The sequence below is a fragment of the Triticum dicoccoides genome, chromosome 3A, assembly GCF_002162155.2.
Source record: "Triticum dicoccoides isolate Atlit2015 ecotype Zavitan chromosome 3A, WEW_v2.0, whole genome shotgun sequence".
Taxonomy (NCBI): Eukaryota; Viridiplantae; Streptophyta; class Magnoliopsida; order Poales; family Poaceae; genus Triticum; species Triticum dicoccoides.
In genome coordinates this window covers 81,052,869-81,072,290 of record NC_041384.1, presented here as the reverse complement: position 1 = coordinate 81,072,290, position 19,422 = coordinate 81,052,869, and the positions used below count along the sequence as shown (strand labels likewise).

Genomic DNA, 19,422 nt, shown 5'->3' with positions numbered 1-19,422 from the left:
CATGCTATCACCTCCAGAGGATTCGCTACGTAAGAAGCTCAAGATCTCATACCTCAAACTGGCCTCCCTGGAGCGCACCATAGCCAGGCAGGGTGCCCGCATCACCATGCTCAAAGATGGCGACGCCAAAACAACCTTTCTTCCATAGGCAATGCTCATACTGTCGGCAGAAGAACCACATCCACACCCTTACCGTCAACGGCGATGTAATCACCGTCCAGGAGGAGATGGCGCATGCAGCATTCGCCCACTCTGACGAGCTCTTTGGCTGCCCTGCCGCACGTGACTGCTCGCTGGACCTCGATCACCTCATCGAGCCTTGCGACCTGGCAGGACTTGACGAGCCATTCAGCCCAGAGGAAATATGGAACGCCATCAAACTCTTGTCGGCTCGCAAAGCTCCCAGGCCGGACGGATTTACGATAGAGTTCGTGAGAGCCTATTGGGGCACCATCCGACCAGACTTCCTGGACGTATTCCAGCAGCTATTTGAGTTGTGAAGCCGAGGCTTCTGCAAGCTCAACCAGGCCCTACTGACCCTACTCCCCAAGCGTGCTGATGCCAGCGAGCTACGCGACTACCGCCCGATTTGTTTGATACATCTCGTGGCCAAAATATTTGCGAAGGTGATATCGCTCCGACTAGCACCCACACTTGGCGACTTGGTCAGTCGCAACCAAAATGCATTCATCCCCGCCAGGAGTCTCCACGACAATTTTGTTCTGGTCAAGCAATCTATGATCTGCTGCACCAACTCAAGGCCCCGCGGATCATGCTCAAATTAGACCTCACACGGGCCTTTGATTCCTTATCATGGCCATTCCTCTTTGAGGTTCTTGGTCAGTACGGATTCAGGCCTCGGTTTAGGGAGTGGATAGCGATCCTCCTCACAACGTCCAACACCCGCGTCACGATAAACGGCGAACCTGGCCCAACAATCTGGCTACGATGCGGTCTGCGCCAGGGAGACCCCGTGTCCCCGCAGCTCTTTGTGCTCGCGGTTGACACCCTCAGCCGCCTCATGCCCCCATGACTGCAGCATAGTACAGCCGCTACACCCCCGACGAGCTATTCCGGCGATCTCACTCTACGCCGAAGATGTGATGATATTCTGCCATACCACCCAGGACGATGTGGCAAGGGCATCTTAGCCCTGTTTGGCCGAGCTAGTGAGCTCTAGGTGAATTATGCAAAGAGCTCAGCTACCATCCTCCATGGCGAACCCGCGACGGCCGAGATGATCACCCAACTTGGATGCCTGGTGGTTGAGCTTCCCATCACCTACCTTGGTATATCGCTAACACTCCGCCGACCCTCTGCTGCATAGCTACAGCCACTCGTCGACTCGGTGGCCGCCCAGCTCCCGACATGGAAAGCTTGGCTCATGAACAAAGTCGAGAGGCTCGCACTAGTCAAGTCGGTGCTGAGCGCTATCCCAGTTCACCAGCTGCTCGCCTTTGCCCCGCCCAAGAAGACACTGAAGCAGCTAGAGAAAATTCAGCGTGGCTTTTTGTGGGCCGGCCGCGCCGTCGCCAACGGAGGGAACTGTCATGTCAATTAGCGCCACGCCTGCCGCCCCGTGGAATATGGTGGCCTTGGGATCCATGATCTGGAGCGTGCAGGCCTAGCACTACGGCTGCGATGGATGTAGTTCGCCCGCACGGACACTGACCGCGCATGGCAGGGCCTTGATCTCCAGTTCTCCAAGGAGGAGCGCACACTGTTCTTCTCATCCACCACTATGATGCTCGGCCCTGGCCAGACATCACTCTTCTGGGATGACCGATGGATAAATGGCCAATCCGTCCGCGAGATAGCCCCCATGCTATACCAATGCATCCCCAAGCAGCGACGCAAGACGAGAACAGTGGTAGAAGGCCTGGACGGGAACACTTGGGCCCGAGATATCCAGGGGACCATCGGGATACATGAGATTGGCCAGTACCTGATGTTACGGCAGGCGATACAGCATTTCACCCTCTCGGACAAACCCGACTGACTGCTCTGGATGTGGGTAGCAAGCGCCACATACTCGACCCAATCTTGATATGCCGCCACATTCCAGGGATCTACACGCTGCTACTCATGGAAACTGATTTGGAGGAGTTGGGCGCCACCCCGCGTCAAATTCTTCCACTGGCTTGCTAACTAGGACCGATGTTGGACGGCGTCGAGGCTGGCCAGCCGCGGCCTGCAGCACCACCCTAGGTGCCTCCTTTGCGACCAAGACCCGGAGACCATCCAACACCTACTACTGGCGTGTCCATTCGCCAAGCAGACCTGGCACATCATCCTGGACTGGGCGCATATACCTGCCCAACCGCCAGCCACCGAAATCACCTTGATGGACTGGTGGTTGCGTGCGAAGGCTCAAACCCCTCCTACACTACGCAAAGCTCTGCAATCGATCACACTGCTCGTCCCCTAGATGATCTGGAAACAGAGGAACGAATGCGTCTCCGACAATGCAAGACCCTCGATAGATGCGCTAGTTGATAGGATTAAAGACGAGGCCAAATGTTGGGCAAAAGCCAGGGCACAGGGGCTGCGGGTAGTCTTGCCCGCCTCCTGGGATGTCCACTGGTCGGAGGCGCTAGGACTCTGTAAATATAACCTCCTAGGAGGCATGTACTCTCAATCACCTTTTCAATGCAATGAAACGCAAAAATCACTGTGTTTTCTCGAAAAAAAACAAGTGTTCGTACAATTGATGGCGACACTGATGACTTTCCGATTAAAATAGGATTGCACCAGGGGTCAGTTTTGAGCCCTTATCTTTGTGCTTTGGTGATGGATGAGGTCACAAGGGATATACAAGGAGATATCCCATGGTGTATGCTCTTTGTGGATGATGTGATGCTAGTCGATGATAGTCAGACGGGGGTTAATAGAAAGTTAGGGCTATGGAGACAAACCTTGGAATCGGAAGGTTTTAGGATTAGTAGAAGTAAAACCGAGTACATGAGGTGATGTTTCAGTACTGCTAGTCACGGGGAGGAGGTTAGCCTTGATGGGCAGGTGGTGCCTCAGAAGGACACCTTTCGATATTTGGGGTCAATGTTGCCGAAGGATGGGGATACCGATGAGATGTGAACCATCGAATTAAAGCCGGATGGATGAAGTGGCGCTAAGCTTCTGGCGTTCTCTGTGACAAAAGGGTGCCACAAAAGCTAAAAGGCAGGTTCTATAGGACGGCGATTCGATCCACAATGTTGTATGCGATTGACTGTTGGCCGGCTAAAAGACGACATGTTCAACAGTTAGGTGTAGTGGAAATGCGCATGTTGAGATGGATGTGTGGCCACACAAAGAAGGACCGGGTCCGGAATGATGATATACGTGATAAGAGTTGGGGTAGCACCGATAGAAGAGAAGCTTGTCCAACATCGTCTGAGATGGTTTGGGTATATTCAACGCAGGCCTCCAGAAGCTCCAGAGCATAGCGGATGGCTAAAGCGTGTTGATAATGTGAAGAGAGGTCGGGGTAGACCGAACTTGACAGGGGAGGAGTCCGTAAAGAGATCTGAAGGACTGGAGTATCATCAAAGAACTAGCCATGTACAGGGGTGTGTGGAAACTAGCTATCCATGTGCTAGAACCATGAGTTGGTTACGAGATCTTATGGGTTTCAGCTCTAGCCTACCCCAACTTGTTTGTGACTAAAGGCTTTGTTGTTGAATCTAAAAAGCAAAAATCATAAAAAAATTAACATAAGAAATCACTTCATTTACACCTGCAACAGTATGCATCTTGTCTAGAGGGAATGAATCCCACAAATTGATAAGGATGGTTAAAAAATAATGACTGGAAATTAGTGTCCTATTGTATTGGAGATGAGGTCTACTTGCAGAAACTTCCTTACATGGGGTTGCTGCTATGGTCATGCTAACAAAAAGGATGAATTGTTCGAGATGATTAAATTCAGCACAACTGACAAGGTCATAGTTTTTCCTTTCTTGGGCCTATTTTTTCCAGGTGTGGTGACCCAAAATATGGAATGCCACTGATTCAAGTAGGGCATAAATCTTTAATTGTTATCTTTCCATCAGAAAAAAAGGTGTTGGTTGTCATCTGGATTTAAAGGCTAGTAGTGAAGAACTGACCAGTGATGTACTGAATGGTCCACTGCCAAATAATTTCATGGTGATGATGTTCATTTTCATCCTCTTTTTTCTTTTTTGCAATTCTGCACCAAACCACCAACTTCCCCCTTTGTTCTTTCATTCACTAAGGTTCATTCTCACAGTGGCATGGTTTCATCTTTTTGTCACTATTTGTCTTGTTATTTATGCATCTGATAAATTAATCTAGTGATTGCATTTCTTTTTTAGTGTAACAAGATACTAGGATGTTTCTTGTCACCTCTCAAGATCGCTATCGAGAGTCACTCAGTGAAATGTGTGAAACTACTGGTAAAGGTACGGCTACATCTTAATATCTTATGCGTGAAGCTGAAAAATGTATCCCAGTTTAGCGAAAATGTGGACAGATAAAGTCTGACACATGTTACTTAGAGGAAACATCCATGATTCTGTTACATGCTAGGCTGGCGCGGATGTGAAGGGCATCCGTAATGTGACCCCCTTGCTTGCTGCTGCAAGACATGACCTAACTGACGCCCTTAAGTGCCTACTGGATGCTGGGGCAGATCCCAATGTTAAAGATGAAGTAAGTTTTGTATTCCACTTGTGTATATTGTATATTTTGTTCACATCATGATTGGCTGTTTACACATGTGGGTGCAGTGGCGGAGCTTCGAAGAAAAATCTGGGCGGGCCAACTCAAAGAAAAGCACAACTATATACTCCTTTCATTTTAAAATAAGTATCTCAACTTTGTATTAAAGTTAATATAAAATTATACTAAGGTAAAGACTTTTTTTAGATAGAGGTAGTATTAGTCTGCCATTACAGAACAAAAAGGCAGCCCGCCGCTACAATTTGCAGTATGTAAGGAATAGTTGAGCGACAAATCAGGCCATGAGTTAGTGAACTGAGAATTTGGGAAGAGAAATTAGATTAACTATACTGTATAGACTTGTAATTGCAAGATGCAGTGCTTGATTGCTGGTTGCCTCGGCCGTTGGCTGGACGCTGCTCGCTGTGAGGCTGCATCGACGAGTAGTAGCCTGAATAGAGGTTGCACGGTTACTGGGCTGAGCTACAAAAGTATATATAGGTATTAAATTCTTTTGTCAAAATCTTGGGCGGGCCATGGCCCAGGTTTGCCCCAACTAAGCTCCGCCCCTGTGTGGTCGTAACATTGAATAAGAGGTAATATCACCGGAAGTCGTAGAACTTGCGTTTGATGTTCAGTTTGATGCTAGAACTTTAAAAATACGGATTTGTGGTTATGTAACCTGACATCACATGCAAATATGGTCATAAAATACGCATGCGGAGATATCAGGGTGTATGGGCCAGCCTGTCAGTGAGTGATGACATTCGGCCGACTGTTTTTTGCACAAAACAACCTTACTATATTTTATTTGCAGGAAAGACCAACAACTGTACAGCAGCATATTGGTACGAAAATTAATGGAAAAGGCCGACCAGTGTACAACATATAGGTACGATAATTAACTAAAAAATCAGCGAGAAGGGACTGGAACACACGACCCAAATTAAGGACACAAGACACTCTAGCTAACCAACCAACCCATCAGGTTCATATTTCAAGTATGGATAACAAACTGAGATGTATTGACCGTGGAGCAGTGGGTCCTGCCTGTCAGCTCTCGAACAAACAACCAAAGGGTAGCACACAGGATGTTCTAGCCGCTACAACCAACACGTATACACGTCTACGGTGAATAATTAGTCTTAATGTACTAGAAATATGTAAATATTACGTAAACTATAATTACAATAATAAAAATAACAACTAAATATGTGTTATAAATATTGTACATACAAACGATATAACCTACTTTTAAATTTGTTCATGTACTATTTTCAAAATATTCATATATTAAAAACATTATGAATTGTAATTTTTCTGTATCATTTAAAATAAATATTTCCAAAATTAAAATTTAAAATACTATTTTAAATTTACAAACATTTCAATAAATGTTCTCACATTTTTAGAGTTCAACTTTTTTATAATTTAAAATGTAAAGATTGATATGAATATTCAATCGTGTCTAATATTTAAATTATTTATTCTTTCAATTATAAATCATGAGTAAAAATTATACACTGGTGAATAATTTTGAATATTTAGTAAATGTTTGAACTCATCATTTTGCATAATTTAAATATAAGCCTCGAGTGTGTTATTTTTCTTGGATTCATTAAACATTTTCAATGTTGCTTTAACTAAATATTTTTTATATAAATATGCATATGTATATTTAATTGTTTGTATTTACTAATAATAATCACTTTATGTACTAGTGAATGTGTACGTGCAATGCACGTTAATTTGGAAGTATATTAAGTGCATGCGGATATTAAGTATGATATTATTTGCGTGTTATTATATGATTAGCACTATATTTGGCATGAAATTAGCTGCACGCTAAATGTGTTAAGTGCTCGACATTGAAGCAGTCTAGATCATTGGATTGATATGATTTAATGGCTGAGATTAATTGGATGTGCCTCTTTGGGTCTTTTTATGTTGGTATAGATAATATTCTTGGAACATAAATTTGTTAATTTTGTTTTACAAATATCTTTAAAAAATAGCAAGTGCAAAATGGGCCGCAGTATCCGCAGAAATAAGCCGGCAATGGCAACCCCCTTCGGAAAGACACACATGTACTGTCAGACAGCCAGCCTAATAACTTGCGGCAGCATGGAAAGTTCTGATTCGTTCTGATTTATTTCGTTGTGTGATAGGTGGTGCAAAAATAAGCAGGTGGGAGGGGGGACGAAAAAAAAACCCGGACAAAAATGGTGGGACGAAAAAAAACCTGGACGCAATCCTACCAGCTGCTCCATTAGGGATACAGACTATGTTGATGGCATTATATTTTATCTTAATGTGTCAACCTACCTAATATGACTTCTGGTCCTGCTTAAGGGAATCAACTGTAGCAGTACGCCCCTCTACATATTTCTGGTAAAAGAAGGACCGGTAAAATAGCTTAAATGGGCTGCAGATGTACACCAATTCCTCATAGATGCGGGAAAAGAATGTCATTTAAGTTCCACATTCAACAAATCTAAGTTTGCTATCCATACATGAGATGCGAACGTGAAGGGTGGGTTGGCTGGAGTGGCTTGTGTCGTAAACATTGGACGTGGGTTTAGTCTCTGCTCACCCATTTTTTGTGTTAATTTTTATACCTATATGCAACACAACAGTCGGCTTTTTCCATAAATAAGTAAAATGTGAGGGTGTTTTGCACAAAAGTTAGTCAACCGAGCAACATCACTCATTGACAGGTGGGGTCATACAACCTGATACGTCTGCATGCGTATTTTTGTGACCATATTTACACGCGATGTCAAGTTAGGTGACCAAAAATTCATATTTTTAAAGTTTTAGCACCAAACTGAACATCGAGTGCAAGTTCTATGACTTCTGGTGATATTACCTCATTGAATAACTATGCATCATCCATCTTTGAACTTTGGTAATACGAGTCACGAAGTCAGTCATATTGAATTAATAGTTAGCTTAGGTCAGGTGCATTTAACTCAGTGAAGTTTTAATGCTGACATGTTAATTGTAATACTGCAATTTCATGCCTTTTGACATATTTTTTCATGTACAACTTTTCCAGTTTCTTGAAGATTAATGGCATACATTTGAAATTGACATTTTTTTTTTGACATTCCTACAGTTTACATAGAAATAGTTTTGGTTGATTTGCCCTAGCCTATTTTACATGTATTTTCTTTCCTCCTAATTTGGTAACCTTGTATTATGAAAAAAAATGCTGGTAAAAATGCTAGTAATGTAAAGTAATTTAGGAATTTGCTGCCTGTTTTTTAGATAATGGATAAGTTAGTGTCCTGGTCTCTGCATCATAGGATGCACAGCCAATAGTTTACGACAAAAAGGACTTGCTGGATTATTTGCAGACGCGTGTATTGCCTGAAAGCATACGTACTAGACGCAGAAAAACGGATCTTATGACCTACTTTTGGGCATGAAAGGAGTACTATTGGTCAAATTCTTGTCTATATGTCTTTCGTGTGGCTGGACTTGTGTTAATTTATTTCCCTTGGAAACACATTGGTGATATTCAATTTTCTCTTTTTCTGAACAGTTTGGTCACTTGCCAATACATTTGGCGGCATATTTTGGTACACGCAAAGCCGTCGAGATCCTATATGAAGTTACTTCTTCTCGTATTCCAGCTGTAGATGATTTGAGCGTTGATGGAATAATTAGTCGTGTTAAGGCAGAGCCAAAGTTCGAGGTATGAGCAATAACATCATTGACATTATTATGATTTATATTTTTTTGCGAATGATTATGATTTATATTTACTTGTGTGCTGTAGTGCTATTTTTTTAATGAACTTCTTTAGACCAAGAAAGTTAATATTCATCATTGACATCATTGAGAGTATTTCTTGTGAATTCTTATTTGACACTTTTGAACTATAAAATTTCTATTATTTACTGAGGTGGAGAGTTGCTAGGTTGCTGGTTCCGGTAGTACTCTGTATTAGGCAAGGCATGATCCAGTTTACTTACTGATTTGTCCCGTTAATAAAATTGGTAAAATTCCTACATTTATTGGAAAAATTTATATCTTTTTTAATGCTTTAATTTGAGGGGTTGAACAGCACTCGCTTAGCATGACATTTAGCCGGAAGCGACGTGGATCCAAATTGCTGAGTACTCTGGTTTAACCCTGCCCTACCTTGATTTTCCCCGTCCTCCGCCACTGAGTAGACCAGGTGTAGCCACAGTAAATCCTAGCACTGTAGGAACCAGAGTTGGACGCACTAAAACACTGCATAAAATTGGATCAACACTCGAACAAGATTATAAATAGTTAGTTAATATATTGGGCGAAAATTCGTCGCTTTATACACATTTTAGCGACTAAAATGTCGAGAAGCGACATTTACTCAAACCACTAGACTAGATTGATAGGCAATGTCGCTATTCGACATTGCTAATAACTGCGGCTGCCTTCCTATGCTGTCTAGTTGGAGTCGGAGGACAGCGGCTCGTCGGAGTCAGAGGACAGCGGCTCGCTGGCAGCCCAGTGGTGTTGGCGCTCGGCCTCGAAGGTGGCATCCTCACGCAACTGGTGTAACACGTAGTGGAGCTCACACTGGCGGTTGGCGCCGTGCCGGCAGATGTCCTCAACGGACCTGTGCGCGGCGAGCTCCACCTGGTGTTGCTAATCTGTCTTGTCGAGGGGGATGGTCCAGCAGCGATGGCGCTCGGCATCTTGGATGCGGCGGATGTCCTTGTCGTGGACAGAGAGCTTGAGTGCCAAGGCAACCTGGCGCTGCTCGTTCGTATCGTCAAAGGGGGTGGGGACGGCGCGGGTGGAGGATGCTGCCCCACTGGCAGCTGAATGTTAAAAAGCACCACAGTGGTTGGGTTTGGAGGCTGCACTCCTCGTTTTGGAGCGCCCTCCAAAAATTATATGGAGATAAAGGGAGCAATGGCGAATCGGCTAGTGTGGGGATTTTGCCCCTCTAGCCTCCATATTTGTGGTTTATGGAGGGAGGGGGGATATGCCGAATCTGCTAAAGTTGATCTAAAGGGCCTGAGAGAACTGTGAGAGCAAAAATCCCTTGCACTCTTTTGAGTTTGTGCTGCTGGCTTTGCCAAATCTTGTATCTCTTGTTGTATCAGAGTATATCAGATGTAACCGGTGCGATTGAGTTTGGGTGTTTGTGAACAATGTGGTACTATAATTTCTACTCTACATGTTTACAAAAACATGCAATTGTACCAAATGAATGAAACTACAACATGTTTAACTACGAAAATATTGCTGTTCTTTTTAAATTCTTTGCACATAAATTTCTGCAATCTCGAGTCATTATTTACTTGAATTTTCGGGATCTCCCTTTATCTAAGATGTCAGTAGCTGAGTTGAAAGAAGAAGGAGACAAAGCTTTGCATAAAGATGATTACAATGTGGCATTAGAATTCTACAATGCGGTATGGTATTGCACTATTCAAGCTCCTGAAGTTCATTTCTCTTTCCCTACTATTGTTTCCTCATTTATATCATTAAAATGCCTTGCATCACTATCTGATGTTTTTCTGGATAAATGTGTAAACTATAGATGTGCTTTATGTTTCTTTGTTCGTATTTTCCTACAAGGAGAGGAGTGCAAGTGTGAACAGTTAATTGTATTGTGTACCACAAAGCACATGGACACACCTAAGACCATGGCCAGAAGTGTATAGACACTTACGCCCTTTACTGTATTGTGAGTTGTGGCTTGATGAATGTCCTTATTAGTGCCAGCACAGACGAGCATGTGGGCATACACAATTGAGTTGCTTTTGAGCATGGCATCACTGATATAATTGCCTGCCTTGTAAGATTTTTGTATTAGCGTAATCGAGAGCAGCGTCACCTATCACACTGACCCTGATAGCACCACGGTGGAACTGATAGCACCACGGTGGAACCGATGAACATTCCTGTTCGTTGCACAGGTCTACCCTGGTCTCATCTCTTGGTTAATATGATGTTCACCACTGCAAACCGTCTGAGACGGTCCTTCGAGACCATGGTGGATCATGATCACTGTTTCATGACAGTGGTTTTAGTTTGGGTTATTAGGGGAAGTGCCACGCATTGTAACTTCTTTGTGGAATGGTGTTAATTATGGGAAAATGTGGCCGGTGCATGCCAAGCAGATGATCGAACTTAGTTGTTCCATTTGCTTCCTTATGCCCCTGTTATACAAAGTCTTAATACCTTCAGCGTGTCACATTGCCACTTATTATATTTTTGGGTTGTATCTCCAAATCTTAATTAATATGTTTGAGTATGTTGTTAAAGCCTTTAGCTTTACCTTGTTGAGTGTGGATGTGTGCATAGACTCATTAGCCAAGGTTGGCCCATTAAGACATGCGATGTGTGTCCCTTGCATCGATGAAGATGAACAATTGGGAACAGAGAGATTCCTCCCACTTCTTGACATTTGCAGCACCAGCCTTACAGATAACACTTTTCTCTCTCTCTTTCAACTTGAACTAGGCTACCCACCACTTTTACCTGCTTGCGGTAGCATTTTGGCTTGAGCTGTTTCCATTGAGACAATCTCCATATGTGGTTTATCATTTATGATGCTAGAAATCTGAGGATTATATGCAGATTTGTCAAAAAATATGTAATTTTCTGTTTGATTTGTTGGTTGTAGGTCATGATGCTTGACCTTGAAAATCTTGATGCAATCCTGATTGGCAATAGGGGGTATTCCCGGCTTCTACTGGGTAGAGACGGTGCTTTAAATGATGCCCATATGTGCAGGAAAATGCGGCCTGACTGCGCAGACTCATGCTGGCTGGAAGGCTACTCATATTTGCAAGTAAAGGTGATAAAGAATCACGATTTCACACTTAGTTAAATCTTGCGGCTAAACCTTTTTGATGATCCAGTCAGCTTTGTATCTTCAGGAGTACGAAAAAGCATGTGATTCATTTCTTGATGGTCTCAAATTGAAGCCAGGATTTGTTGGAATCGAGAGGCATTAAGGTAGCCTACTTGATAATATACTTTAGCTCCATGCTTTATTTAAAGGCATGGAAATTGTGTTCTCCATATCAATAATGTGGCTAATGCTTTTTGTGATTTTTAGTGCCTGTTTCTGTTTGGTCCATTTACGCAAAACCAGCCATGCATTAGTTCTCGAAAGGCATTCAGATCTGAGCTTTTATGATTCTATAATTTGAAATATGCAGGGAAGCTTTGAGATTGTTGACAGAATCTGACGCCAACAAGAAGAATGGATCTGAAGGACCTGCTGTAGTATATCGCCCCGTATATTTGTACCATTGAAGAGAGCAATTTGGCTAGTATTTGGTCGTCTTAAACTCTTTGGCAAATCGTCCGTTGCGCTCTGAAGAACGTGATGCCTGCTACTGTGTAAGTAGACGGTGCTCGAACCATGGAACACATATGATGCCCTGATTAACTGTACGTAGGTCTTTTGGCGCCGGCAGACACAGCCCTGAATTAGGCCACGCACACTCATAGCGAATTGCTACAAATTGTTGTAGCCATGTGATTGATGGCACTCTGGCTCTGGGGTGATGATTCAGCTAGGTGAGGGTATCAGTAGCTTTGTAGGTCATCACACCATACTGGTTGGTGCATGCAGAGTTTATTTCCTATGACATTTATGTTCCTGGCCTTAGTTAGCACCCACCCGTGGGTTTACCGAAAAAGGCTTTCGCCCCTTTTTATATATAAAGCAAACCACAAGGCACAAGGTCCAACAAAAGTTCACAACACACACACGCACGCAACACCACCGTACACAAGGTAGTACAACAAAAGGTATGAAAAGGTTCTGCTGAGGGCATAGCTCAACAAGCCCAAAAAATAAAAGGGAACACATGCGGTGGGGCAGCAGACGAAGAGGCTAATCCGGCTCTGGTGGTGCCACCCGTGGGTTTTGCTCTTAGTTTTTGTAACATCCTCAATTTCCCCCCTAAAATGTTCGGTGGCCTTATGGTTTTGCTATGAATGCTCAAGGAGAAGAAGGTGAGCCTTGGGACGTTGAGAAACCTCGGTGGTCTAGCACCTTTCCAAACGGTGATTTTCTTTCCCAAGGAAGTGATTATCGGGATTCATCTTATGTAATCGTGTGCATTTAGTTACTTGTCATCCGTGCTTAATTACTTCTGTTTTACTTTGGCCCCTTGACCTTGCTAGCATCATGTATGTTGTGCACCTTGTAGTCACATTTAGGCCAACACTCTATTCCGCAAAAGTCTAAACTTGTAAGAAAAACAAGTGCAATTTGTGGAGACCAGTTCACCCCCTGTAGGTCCATCTTGATCCTTTCACTCTTCATATTACACAACAATAAATACCCCTGAAACATGTGTTTTAACACATTTTCCTTTCCATTGTTCTGTTTAATCTGATAATCATATTTTCCTTTTTATTGTTTGGTTTAACCTTTCTTGTGATCTATATGATCTAAGAAGTAATATTCTCCTGCTTATGTAAACACCTCGTTGTACAATTCTATCAGCAAGACCCTGTTACTATTGTTGATGAAATTCTGGTAGCCACCGATGGACGAGAACTTTGCCTATTGGGCCGCCTCGTTCAACGAGCAGGAAAATGGTTCTCTTCGTCCCTCGCCCTTGGTACCAACGATGTTGTCAACATAAACTGACCGGTTATTCTCTGGCATGCCTTGCTTGCATGATCGTGCAAGATGTCACCCCTCTTCCTACTATTAGCCCACATGGTGGGCCCATAACCCACAGTTCCACAGGATCGAAACCTGACTCTTCTGTACACCCCCTGTTCGCAAGGTTGTTCCTCGTGCGTGGCCTCGTATGTAATTCATGAACCACCTTCCTAGTGATCTATTTTCGTAACACACGCAATACTTATTCCCGATTGCTTTGAGCCCCTTTCATACCCTGTTTCAGGCATCAGACGGTTGCCTGCTCGCTCGAAACTTCCCATGAAAACTCATTACTTTGCTCTTGATATTTTCTTAAGTTTCAGTTCGAGAGTTACTTTCTGCCACCTTCCCCAATGTTATCGACCAGATAGTCAACCTTGTAGAGGTTCGTTCTCCCGGAATACCCCCCCTTATTCTTTCGTAAGTATGATGGAACCCCCGAAGAAAGCATGCCGACTTCATCTTGATGACTTGAAGCAAAAAAATGAAGACATCAATATAGTGGGTCGACCCCTTCGAGAAGAGCAATCAAGATCGAGAAGATTCGTTAGAATTTCGTAAGCAGATCTTTCCCCCTTACTCCACCTCTTAAAATCTCGGGACGAGATTTCTTGTAGTGGAGGAGAATTGTGACGCCCGGATAGTTACGCTACAGTAACCCTCTGCTAATGATGCCACGTCACCACGATTACTGTTGTTAATCTTGCGATGATTCAAATCCCGGTCAAATTTCAAATTTAAAATCAAGTCAAACAATTAAAGTTTTCAAAAGTCAAAACTAAGATGTTCTTAATGTGACAAATAAATCATGGATATTATTGGTGGAGAAACAACATCTTTATAAAATAATGAAATACCCTAAAGTGATTAAAACAACAGCAAAACAATTAGTTATACTTCTAACATATTTTACAAAATACTAAACTATTTTAGCTAGGTGCCAAAGTTATTGTGGCAGTGGTATAATTAATGTTACAATGTTAGGTGCTAATTGAATATTTTACCAAACTAAAACAATTTAGGAAACAATTTAGGACGCCCCTCATTGGCCTTTGGCCCGACAGGCCACCAGGCCGCCCAGCCGGCCCACCAGGCCCGGGCCGCCCCCTCAGTCCCCATAACCTCCCCCACCGACGGGAAACCCTAGCCCATCGCACCCACTCCCCCCACTCGCTCCCCACGTCCCTCCTCCCCTCTCCCCCCGATCCAGATCTGGATCGGGGATGAAACCTCCCTCGACACCGTTCCCCATCGCCCCTAACACCGCCCGTCGGGGCCCCTCGCCGCTTGTCTACGCCATCACCGTCGTCCTCTCCATCGTCGATCCCTGACGCCCCGCCACATCATCGCCGGACCGCTCCCCGTCTCCGTCGCTCGTCCCCATCCTCCTCCCCAACAAGCACCATCGACCCTCGCCACCCGATCCCCTGCAACATAGGGCGAGGAACCCCCTCTGTCTCTCCTCTGTTGCATGCCGACCACCGTGCCTCCCTGCTCCGCCGTGGCCGCCCCGGGGCTCCGCCCCTCGCGTTCGACGTGCGCTCCGCCTGCACCCCCTGTTCGCCCCGCTCGCCGCAGCCCGCAACCGCCATGCCCAGCGCCTGTCCGCACCCGCCCGCGACGACCATGCACACTACCGCCCGTGCGTGACTGCGCCTGCGCCGCGCCTGTCGTCGTCCGCATCCGCTTCGGCTGCTCTCCTGCTGCATTACTGCCGCTGCCTCTTGCCACCGGTGCCGTTGCCGCCGGCTGCTGCTGCTTGTGGTCGTGCCCAGCTCCTCACCGCGCTCCCGGATGCACTTGTCCATGCGTGCCCCGCGTCACTGGACCCTCAGCCCGCTCGCTCACCCCGCGCTCGCTGCTGGCTCTGTCCATCACGATGGTCATGGCCCTTGTTTAATTAGGGCTAATTAGCTTACGTTAAATTGATGGTTTAATTAGTTTGATTGGGCAACTGACATGGACCCCCACTGTTAAGTTAGCAGAATAAAACAACTTAGAGTTTTCTGGCCCTATGACAAGGGGGCCCCCACCCCCAGAACGATTTTAAAGAAAAAGTTAAAATAAATAAATTAGTAATTAATTAATTGATTAATGAGTTAATTAAGTTAATTAATCATGTTTAACTAATCTAATTAAAATTAATTAACCTAATCACTTAGTTAGCCTAATTAACATGTTTAGTTAGTCTAAGACAATGACGAATGGGACCCACACGTCAGTTTGACTAGGTCAACTGACTAGTTGACTGCTGACATCACCCTGACATCATGCTGCGTCATAATTACATTTTTCTAATTAAATTAATTCTGTTAATTCTAAAAATGAATTAAATCTTTAAAATTTAATATAAAATAATCCGTAACTCAGATGAAAATACTTTGTACATGAAAGTTGCTCAGAACGACGAGACGAATCCGGATACACAGCCCGTTCATCCGCCACACATCCCTAACATATCGAACTCGCAACTTACCCCCTCCGGTTCATCTGTCCGAAAACGCGAAACACCGGGAATACTTTCCCGGATGTTTCCCCCCTTCGCGGGTATCACCTACTACCGCGATTGGGCACACCTAGCATCACGCTTTGTCATGTCATGCATCGTCATACATTTGTTTGCATTGTATTTATTGTTTCTTTCCCCTCTTCTCTCGCTAGACACCGAGACCGACGTTGCTGCTACCTAGTACGACTACGATGTTGACGACCCCTCCTTCTTGCCAGAGCAATCAGGCAAGCCACCCCCCTTGATCACCAGATATCGCCTATTCCTTCTCTCTACTGCTTGCATTAGAGTAGTGTAGCATGTTACTGCTTTCGGTTTATCCTATTCTGCTGCATAGCCTGTCATTGTTGCTACAATTGTTGATACCTTTACCTGCTATCGTAATGCTTAGTATAGGATGCTAGTGTTCCATCAGTGGCCCTACACTCTTGTCCGTCTGCCATGCTATACTACTGGGCCGTGATCACGGGCATATGCTATATACTTTATACTGTTACATTACTTATGATACTGCTCGGAGATGGGGGCTGAAGGGACAGGTGGCTCCATCCAGGTAAAGGTGCACTACTAGAAAAACCCCTACTAATGGCGCACCTAGTATGGCTATTAGTGGCGCATCTGTGGTGCGCCATTAATAGCACGCCATTAGTAATTTTTACTAATGACGCACCACCTGGTGCGCCATTAGTATCTGGTATACTAATGGCGCACCTTGGGTGCGCCATTAGTATAGGCCAGGGTGCGCCATTAGTATGCCTCCCAGGGGCCATGTATACCCAGGTGCTTTGGCATACTAATGGCGCACCACCTCTTGATGCGCCATTAGTAACCGCGGCATACTAATGGCGCACTGCCCAGTGATGCGCCATTAGTATGCACTGTCATACTAATGGCGCACTGTCATGTGATGCGCCATTAGTATGAATATTAGGTTTTTTTATTTTTTTATTTTCTGTTTTTTGCACAGGTTACAAAATGTATAGTTTGACAAAATATAGACAGCACACATCAACAACAGATTCATCAAATACAATAGAAGATTAGTCTTTGAATACAATTCATCATATTAGTCTCTGAATACAATTCATCATATTAGTCTCCGAATTGAAAAGACCGAACAAAGATAGAACATTATATTACAAGTCTCGAGACCGCGAGTAGCGAGTCTGTCTTCACATTACAAGTCGATATCGATCATCTAAACTACCATCACATAGAAGAGAGCTGCGGTCATCACGATGAGCATCATCACGATGAAACTCGTCTTCATCCGGTTCCTCCAACGCTCCCTCCCCTCTCCCGCTAGATAGCGGGCGTATCTAGATTCGGCCTCGGCCCTAGTGGTGTACCCTTTGTAACTGTTACCGCTGAATCGGTGAACCTGTCTCCGACACTCCTCCCAGTCATCATAGACTCCGGGAACCTTACCCTTGTACACGACATACGTCGGCATCGCTATGCACTAGCCAAACGAAACGTTAGTACCAATTCATAGACAATACATAAGCAATATATAAGTATGCAACAGAACGATCGGAAGAGAAAAGCAAGACATTAATAGCATCGATTACATCTAAGTTGAACGACTCTCGAAACCAAAGAGACATACTACAAGTTCATTAAAGTTTAATTACAACATGAGCTAATCGATGTTTCAGAACTAGACAACTCGACTCAAGGGACCGGAGCGTGGATGAAGCCGCCGTCTATCGTGGGAGTCATGAAAGAACGGGCGTTGTCATCCTGCATTTGTAGCATTGTGTCGATGTCACTGTTGGACGGTTGATTTCTGAGGTAGAACTGCCCCGAGGTACGAAGGACATCTTGACGGATGATTTCTGCAAACTCCGACTGGATGCGAAAGAATTCTTGTCGGAGGTTCGCGCCCTGGATTGCCGACACGCTCGCGGCCCAATCTTTGAGTTTACTCGGTAGCAGAAGTTGATGATGGTCTCGTACGATCGCCCGCATGTGATGGATGGCGTAGTAGGCACCCTTCTGACCGCCAGGCGGCTGCTTGACGCAGCAGAACGTCGTATTGTGGGAGAACACGTGCTTGCCGTACTTACGAATAGGCCTGGTGAAGGTGCCTCCAGATTGGGCGTAGCCGGGGAGAACATCATCAAGAACCTTCTTGACATTTGTGTAGTCTACGTTCGACTGACGGTCCGGGTCGAAATACGTGGCCATGGAATATTTGGGGCTTAGGAGGATGAGCGTGCAACGTGTGTCACTGTAGAAAACACGGAATGTTAAAAGAAAAACGAGCGAAATGTAAGAATTCATATGTTACGGGCCGGTTGAGGGGAGGACTTACTCGGGAAAGTAAGGCACGAGGAAGTTATCCTTATCTTGGTTTGCCAGAATGACGCCTTCGAGGTAAGAACTCGCGACTTGCCGGTCCCCAGCGCTGCCCAAGATCTTGGCACGCATGTAGAAGGGGTCGACTATCATGATGTCCGGGGTCTTGTCGCGAATGATCCGCATCTCCATACTCAGCGAAAATAGCCGAACGAAGGTGTAGTGCAGCGGATGGAGGTTCAACATAGCGTGGATGTCATCAAAACGCAGGACGATCGTACGCCCGATGGAGTTATCCACAAAGCCCTTGCCCTCTGGCACCTTGGCCGCGAAAACCGGGTATGCCACATCCTTCTCCCTGAGACGCCGCTTCTCCAAAGCAAGAACACTGTCATGCAGACTCCGCATAGCACCGGTTGCAGCATTGAGCATATTTGTCGGTAGCATCGCCCTACCCGCCACATGCACCCTCCTCGAGATATCCTGCGGTGAAGGTGGCCCGTCCTGAGCACGGATCGTACTCGGTGCCGGCTGGCTCGCACCCTTCTTAGTCTTTCTTTTGCGTGCCTTCTTCTTCTCCTGTAATGGGACCGAGTTCTGCTCACAGACCGCCTTCTTGAGTGTGTTGGGGCTGATAATATTTCGCACCTCGCCTATCTGAGGCTCGGTGAAGTCGGCAGCTGGAGGCGTCTCCTGAGAGCTGAACGCCAGATGGCGCCTGTTGCAACTTGGATTCTCCGCGGTACGAGCTAGATTGCACACATCTTTTGTTGGGTTTGGTTCTTGAGAAGGAGGCTCCATGAAGTCGCCATCGTACCCATGCTCGGCAAAGTACTGATCGACGTTGCCAAATGTATCATCGTCGTCGTTGTCGTCGTTCTGATCCTGTGCCATATGCATGTTTGGATCCAGTGGCATAGGGATGTCCGGCACCGTTACGGCGGTCTTGCCATGGGGCCGACTTGGCGCCGGCACGACTGGCGCTGTTGTCTTTGGGGTGGTGTCCCCCGCCCCCAAACGAATCTGGCTCTTCGGCCAAAGCAGGGGCCAGCTCAGGCAGGCGCTGAGGGTCATCACGTCTTCATCGTCGGCCCCGACGGGTCGAATCGGAGGTAACAAGTCGTCGCAGCCTGGCAGCACCCGAACCAGTTGAACCCTAAACAAGTTGGGTGGCATCTGGGTACCGTGGAACAAGGGGTTGCCCGGTTGAACGATTTTGCCCTTGGCGACATCGACCAACTCGTTGTTCACGAAGTGGAGGAGAGTGCACGGAACGTCGGCGGCGCCCTGCGAAAAC

The 19,422-nt window shown here is 45.4% G+C and overlaps 2 long non-coding RNA genes across 2 annotated transcripts; both read left to right on the top strand.

The window, feature by feature from the left end:
* The first annotated feature begins 4,342 nt into the window (after positions 1-4,342).
* Positions 4,343-8,273, top strand: LOC119271276. The gene is made up of 3 exons (XR_005134469.1): positions 4,343-4,418; positions 4,546-4,668; positions 8,225-8,273. It is a non-coding gene; the product is annotated as an uncharacterized LOC119271276 (long non-coding RNA).
* Positions 8,274-11,322: 3,049 nt separating this feature from the next.
* LOC119271275 lies at positions 11,323-12,294 on the top strand. Its single transcript, XR_005134468.1, has 3 exons — positions 11,323-11,482; positions 11,565-11,643; positions 11,850-12,294. It is a non-coding gene; the product is annotated as an uncharacterized LOC119271275 (long non-coding RNA).
* The last annotated feature ends 7,128 nt before the right edge of the window (positions 12,295-19,422 follow it).